The sequence below is a fragment of the Rousettus aegyptiacus genome, unplaced genomic scaffold (assembly GCF_014176215.1).
Source record: "Rousettus aegyptiacus isolate mRouAeg1 unplaced genomic scaffold, mRouAeg1.p scaffold_m13_p_10, whole genome shotgun sequence".
NCBI classification, from domain to species: Eukaryota; Metazoa; Chordata; class Mammalia; order Chiroptera; family Pteropodidae; genus Rousettus; species Rousettus aegyptiacus.
In genome coordinates this window covers 2,691,009-2,696,836 of record NW_023416285.1, presented here as the reverse complement: position 1 = coordinate 2,696,836, position 5,828 = coordinate 2,691,009, and the positions used below count along the sequence as shown (strand labels likewise).

Sequence of the window (5,828 nt, the reverse complement as noted above, 5' to 3'; positions counted from 1 at the left end):
GGGCGCCAGGGCTGGGGAGGCCTGTTTGGCCTGCCGCCCCCCCACCTTGGTCCTTCCAGCTGTTGGGGACGCCATGCCGAGGCTCGTTCAGCAAGTCCAAGGGGCTTGCGCCAGAGGGCCCGCCAGCCGTGGTGAGCTGCGCCTACTGCCGGCTGGTCACATCCAGGGCCAGGGCCCACCTTCACACCACAGTGGCCGCTTCCCACTGCCCCTTCCCCTCCACCTCCAGGCCTGGGCAGAGGGAAGAGCCTCCAAAGGAAGCAGGACTGACTGTAGCACTGGGCTCAGGTCTGCTGCGAGCTTGGCCTGGGGAGGGGGGAGGGGAGCCCTGAGCCCCGGCTCTCGGAGGGCCTCCAGCACGTCCAGGTCCTCTGACCCAACACGCAGCTGCTCAGCACGGCCTGGGCACATCTTCTGTGGCTCTGTCCTGACCAGTTCCTGCTGGTTACGAATGTCAGACGTGCCCACAGCGTCCTCCCACAAACTGCAGGCTGCAAGCCAGTGATAACAGGAGCCACCCAACAACGGCGGCTCCAGCTCCGGGTCCCCTGGCAGGCCGGGGAGCCTGTGATGTCTGCTCGGGCTCGCTCCAGCCCCTACGATCACACCCGGGAACTGCTTTGGTTAGGGACCCCGCCGGGTGACAACGGTGGCAAACCCTGGCTCTTAGCTATGGGGCCACACCCGTGCCGGTCACCCACACACGGTAGCCTGTGTCAGGGCCCACCCCGCGGAACCTAAAATTGGCTGGCAGGCAGTCTTGCTGGCAGCCTCATCTCGCCCCCACACGGCCCGCCAGGGTGCTCAGTAAGTCCGCCTCTTCTGCGTGGTCAGATGACGCTTCTGGAACCCTCAGCCCCCTGCCTCTCCCCAGACACCACCCCGCTGCGCCTCCCCTTCCCGAGCTGGGGAGGAAGTGGAGAGACCTGGGCCTCTGGGCGACGTCTCACGTGGAACTCGGGTCCCCTGCTCACAAACGCTTCTCGCGGGCTCGGCGGCATTGCACTTGGGAGGGTGTCCCCTTACCTGGACAAGGCTGGTTAGCAGCGGAACCTTGCTTCGACCTCACTGAGTCATCACATTGGAAATGGGGATAGCAGGTTTGGGGTTTTGGGGGGCCAGGGTGTCTTCATATTGGCATTAAACTGCTAATTAGGAGGAAAAAGGGTCTCGGCCTTGGTTGCAAATAGGGTTTGTAAACATTCATTTATTCATTCATCAAACATGAAAAGCCTACTATGTGCTGGGTCCTAAGCTTGATGCTGGTAAATTTTATTTTTCTAAATCAGCCACACCCCCTCCTCGGCCCTAGTTCTCTGGCAAGAAAGACGCCACCACTTCCCCCCTCATCGCTCCTGGGCGAGCTTCAGAGGGTCTCTGCAGCCTGCCGGAGCCGCGGCCCTGCGGACCTCTCAGGACTCTGCAGGTGCGAAGCCCCCGTCAGCCCCGCGGCCCTCTTCACTAGGAAGCCCTTCCTTACTTTGCCCCCCCGAGTTTTCCACCTGGCAACCCCTCTGCCCCGTCCCACAGCGGGCTGGTGACACGGGAGGGCCCTGCTCCGCCCTGAGCAAGGCCACGTGCGTCTCTGGGCAGGGCGGGGAAGGGAAGGGGGCACAGTCATGGGTTTTGCACAGTCGGTGGGCCTGCGTCCTTCCTGGAGAATGAGCTGCTCATCTCATCGGGAAGAGACACCCACTCGGGTCCGCTTCCAGCCCACGCACGACCCTGCGGGCTGGTGCCCACTGGGCAGCTTCCTCCCCGCCGGCCCAGCTCTCCCGCGCAGCCGCAGATCACAGCCCGGCGGCAACCAGCCTCCCTGGACCGCAACCAGCCCGCACAAAAATGGGGTTCCGTCTGCCTCTCCAGGGCCGACCGCCTCCCAGCCCGACGGGGAGAGGATGCGTGGGGCAGTGGAAGGAGCCGGTGGGGGTACTCCATAGCTGGGAATAGCCATCCTCAGACTGCATCACAGTCGGGTGGAGGAGACAGATGGGCAGACCACTTTAGAGGCCACTGGCCGGGCTGGGGGGCCTGGGGAGAGGAAGGGCACTCGGGGAAACCAGGGGCGGGGGCTTGGTCCAGGTCTCCCCTGCAGCTGCCAACGGGGCCTTCGCCATGTGGCTCTCATGCAGTTCTGGAGTTGGGGGGCAGCCCCCCGCCCCCAGTGAGGGAGGAGGAAGACGCAGTCGTGCTTGCTGAGCAGGAACTGAACTACTGAGCCCGGTCCAGGGCCAGGCTGCGTAGAGTTGGGGGCCCCTTAATCCTGGTGCCACCTCCCTTGGTGAATCTAGTTTCCCTCCCACATGTCAGCTACAGAGGGGTACAGGGGACATACAAGCAGTCGGGGGAGGGGCCAGCCTTGCCAGGCGTGGGCTTGGGGGGGGTTGGCATGTGGAGAAGGGACCCCCCAGTCGTGATGGTGGGAGAGGCAGGAAGGAGGTCCAGGCAGAGGGAACAGGACAAGCTGGGGCAGTCCGTCTAGGGTGAACGTGTTCGGAAAACGCCCGTCCGGGTGGGGGAAGGGAGGGGAGGGTTGCGGGGTTAGGCTGGAGCCAGATCTGGAAGGGGGGGGCCTTGAAGGGTTGGGGCTGGTTGCCCCCAAAACAGCCTCGTGACTCTCTGTTGGCAGACGGAAGCGAAGAGGCAGCACTCGGGAGGTAGGTCCGTCCCCTCTGCCTGGCACTCCAGCCGGCTTCCTGGACCTGTCCCCTCTGTCCGCTGTGCCACTCCGGCTGGCCTCTCGGGGGCTGGGCTGGCCGCCGTCTTGTTCCTTGTGGGTCCGCCCTCCGTCACCCTTCCAAGCTGGTCGTTGGGAAGCCTCTCCCACCCCCATTAGAACACGAAGAGAGCCTACTCGCCAGCTGTCCCCCAAGCACGAGCTGCCCCTCCCCGTAGAAGGGAGTAAGGGCAATCAGCGTGATCAGCAAAATCTCAAGGTCTTTCCTGGAGTTTTCTGAGACCTTTAAGGGCGGAGATGGACCGTGTCTGTTTGCTCACCTGGGTATCACCTGGCTGTCAGCGCTTAGCCCAGGCCTGGTTCCTGGAGGGTAAGACAATATCTGGGGGTCGGGAGTGGACAGGCAGAGGGAGGGACCAGCCTCCAGGTGGCGGTGATGGCGGCAGGGGAGGGAGGGCGTCGGGCCCGGGGCTCTGGCGAGACCCCTCAGGGTAGGGACCCAGGGATGGGGAGGCTGCTCTGGAGTGCGGAGGGCAAGAAGGGGCCCCCAGGGGAGTTTTCATGGAAGCAGGGAACACCCACCATGCCCAGGGCAGGAGGGAGGAAGGGTGGGGGTTAGACTCAGGTACCGGGACATTTAGGAACCCGTTTCTGCAGACAGGAGGCGGCTGGGGCCAGCTCTGTCTGAGCCGCCCCTGGAGGGGATCAGGACTTAAAGGAGGGAGGGAGCTCCCAGGGTCCACGCAGGGGGTGGAGCAGGTGCAGAGGCAGGGACCTGAGAGTCCGGGGCGCCCTGGAGGGCGCCAGGTAGCTCCGTTAGCGTGGAGAGACCTCGGGCCCAGTGACGGAGCCTGACATGTGGCTGGGGAGGGTGCTCTTCACGAGGGGTCATCAGGAGTGCGAAGGAGCTCCAGGCCCCGCCCGCCGGCCCTCTGCACCCACCTCTTGGGCTCCCACGTGAGACCTGGTTCCTGCAGCCTCTAAATCTGGCTTTGCTCTCCATGGCGGCAGCAGCAGGCAGCTGGGTAATGCCCCTAAAAAACAAGGCTCTTCGGAAAATTCCACTGAGGAGTGCTGCACCCCGCCCCCCGCCCCCCGCCACGTGCTTTCCGTTCTGTTTCCTTCATACCCAGAGCCTCAGTGCCTCCAGCACTGGGCACCTCTTAACTCTGTGTGAGCCACAGGCCACGGCGGGGCCCCCGGGTCTCTCCTGCTCCCACCCCTGCCCCAGCCATGGGTTCCACAATTTGGGGGATCTTTGGTTTCTTTGTAACTTACTTCTTGCAGACAATTACTACGGTTACTCTGAGAACCAGTGACCTTTGATTTGGGGCCAGACCCACCTGGGTTCAAGCGTTCCCAGTAAAATGGGGCAATGATACAGCTTCCTGGACAGGTCACTGGGCCAGTTAGAGATGCCGTTAGGGAGGCGGGCCACACAGATCGCAGTCCCACGGCTCTGTCCCGTAACAGCAAGTGTTGTTTGGCCCTGCATTGACTACCTGCCCCTTGGAGCCTGAGTGTCCTCATTCACAGATGGGAGCAGTATTTGCCTTATCTTGGGGCTTTAGTGAGAAGGACCCTTGGCTCAGAGCCGTCACCCAACGACCCCAGGTTACTGTGCTTCTCAGAGTCTGTCACTTACCTCCGGTAAGCACCTTAGCAAATCTTCATTGTAAACAGAGCGTATGTGTGTTCTGGGGAAATCTAAAAGTTAAAAATGTGTAGGGACCAAGGTATTCGCGTGTGTTCTGAAGTTCACTTCGGTGTTTCTTCCTGTCTTTATTCCTGTGGATGATGTGCATTCCGTATTCTTTGATGATGCTTTATTGAAGATTCAGTATCACTCTTATAACTTAAGCATATCTTTTGTGCTGTATAATAAATTCTTTAAAGGCTCTTTCAATGGCTCCATTTAGTTAACCTTCCCTCAGGGCTGGACACCTTCAGCATGTCCATTTCACTGCTGTAAATAACAGTGGTGAACATCTTTTCACAGTAGTGTTTGCCTGGATTTGGGGTCCAAGGGTATTAGACCACGGGGCTTCTGAGTGCTGTGGCCTTTTCTTCTGCCTTTGCTGGGGCCGCGCCTCCTCCCTGTGCTGAACGCGCTGCTTCTGGGAGTTCCACCTCCCCGAATCCACTGATTTCGATCTGGTGCAGGCAGGACACAGGGAACCGCGCTTGTTAAAATGGTGAGTAAAGTACGAGCCGCGCGGGGGCCTGAGAGCCGCTGCTGGCAGCGACGCGCAGGGACGCGTTCACGGTGGCGGCTCGGCTCGTGGTTCCGACGCTTCCGCCGTCTTCCACGTGCCTCCGGCCCTCCAGGCGATTCCTGCCTCTGTTTTTTTTCCGTGTGTTGCTCATTTTCTAGAATCAACAAGAGACACCCAGAACCAACAGAAGACACATGTGTCCTAAAAATGAGAACTCTCATCTCCATGGTGAAGGATGTGACATTGAGAAAAATAAAGGCAGAAGAGAGCTTCCCCGTGGATTTCTGGGAAGCTCTCCGAGGGCCGTGCACTCTGCCCCTGCCCCGTGGGGCGGGCCCACTGCAGCCCCTGCCTCCAAGGCCTGGTGTGGCTGCCCCGGCCCCCGGGGAGCGGAACCTTCTGATCGGTGGAGGGCAAGCCGCGACACCTGGCCTGGCTGAGCGGCCTCGTCTCCCAGCACCTGTTTCCTCACCTGCCAAACGGGAGTCAGTGTGCCAGCTGGGCAGGTCGTGGCCCTCAGTCGTGGTTCCCAAGGTGAAGCGGTCGGCACAGCACTGGGCACCTGGGGAGGCTCCAGGTGCAGATGTGAGCAAGATTTACTCATCTGCTCAACTAATACTTGTGGGGCTCACGTGTGGGGGGTGGGGAAGAGTCAAGTGCCAAATGTGCGTGCGTCTGGGAGGTGAGATTCCCATGGCTCCTGAGGAGAAATGCTCAGGGGCGTGGCGGAGCGGGGTCCTGGCCGGGGTCCTTTGCCCGCTCCTGCCCCACCTGGCCTGGGCCCTTCCCACCTCTTGCAGGGTCTGCTTCCCGTCTGAGTACCGAGAGACGTGGGCTCGAGGAACTGCAGGGGTCCTGCCAGCTCTGATGCCCTGCCTACGACTCTTCTGGGGTCTGCATTTGGTCAGTTAACCATTTTCCTGGCAGAGAGATGT

The 5,828-nt window shown here is 61.2% G+C and overlaps 1 long non-coding RNA gene across 1 annotated transcript; it reads right to left on the bottom strand.

Annotated features, from left to right (window-relative positions):
* Window positions 1-2,954: 2,954 nt before the first annotated feature.
* On the bottom strand, window positions 2,955-3,794 carry LOC118608644. Its single transcript, XR_004953020.1, has 2 exons — window positions 3,620-3,794; window positions 2,955-3,040 (listed from the first exon to the last, which is right to left on the bottom strand). It is a non-coding gene; the product is annotated as an uncharacterized LOC118608644 (long non-coding RNA).
* Between the last annotated feature and the right edge of the window lie 2,034 nt (window positions 3,795-5,828).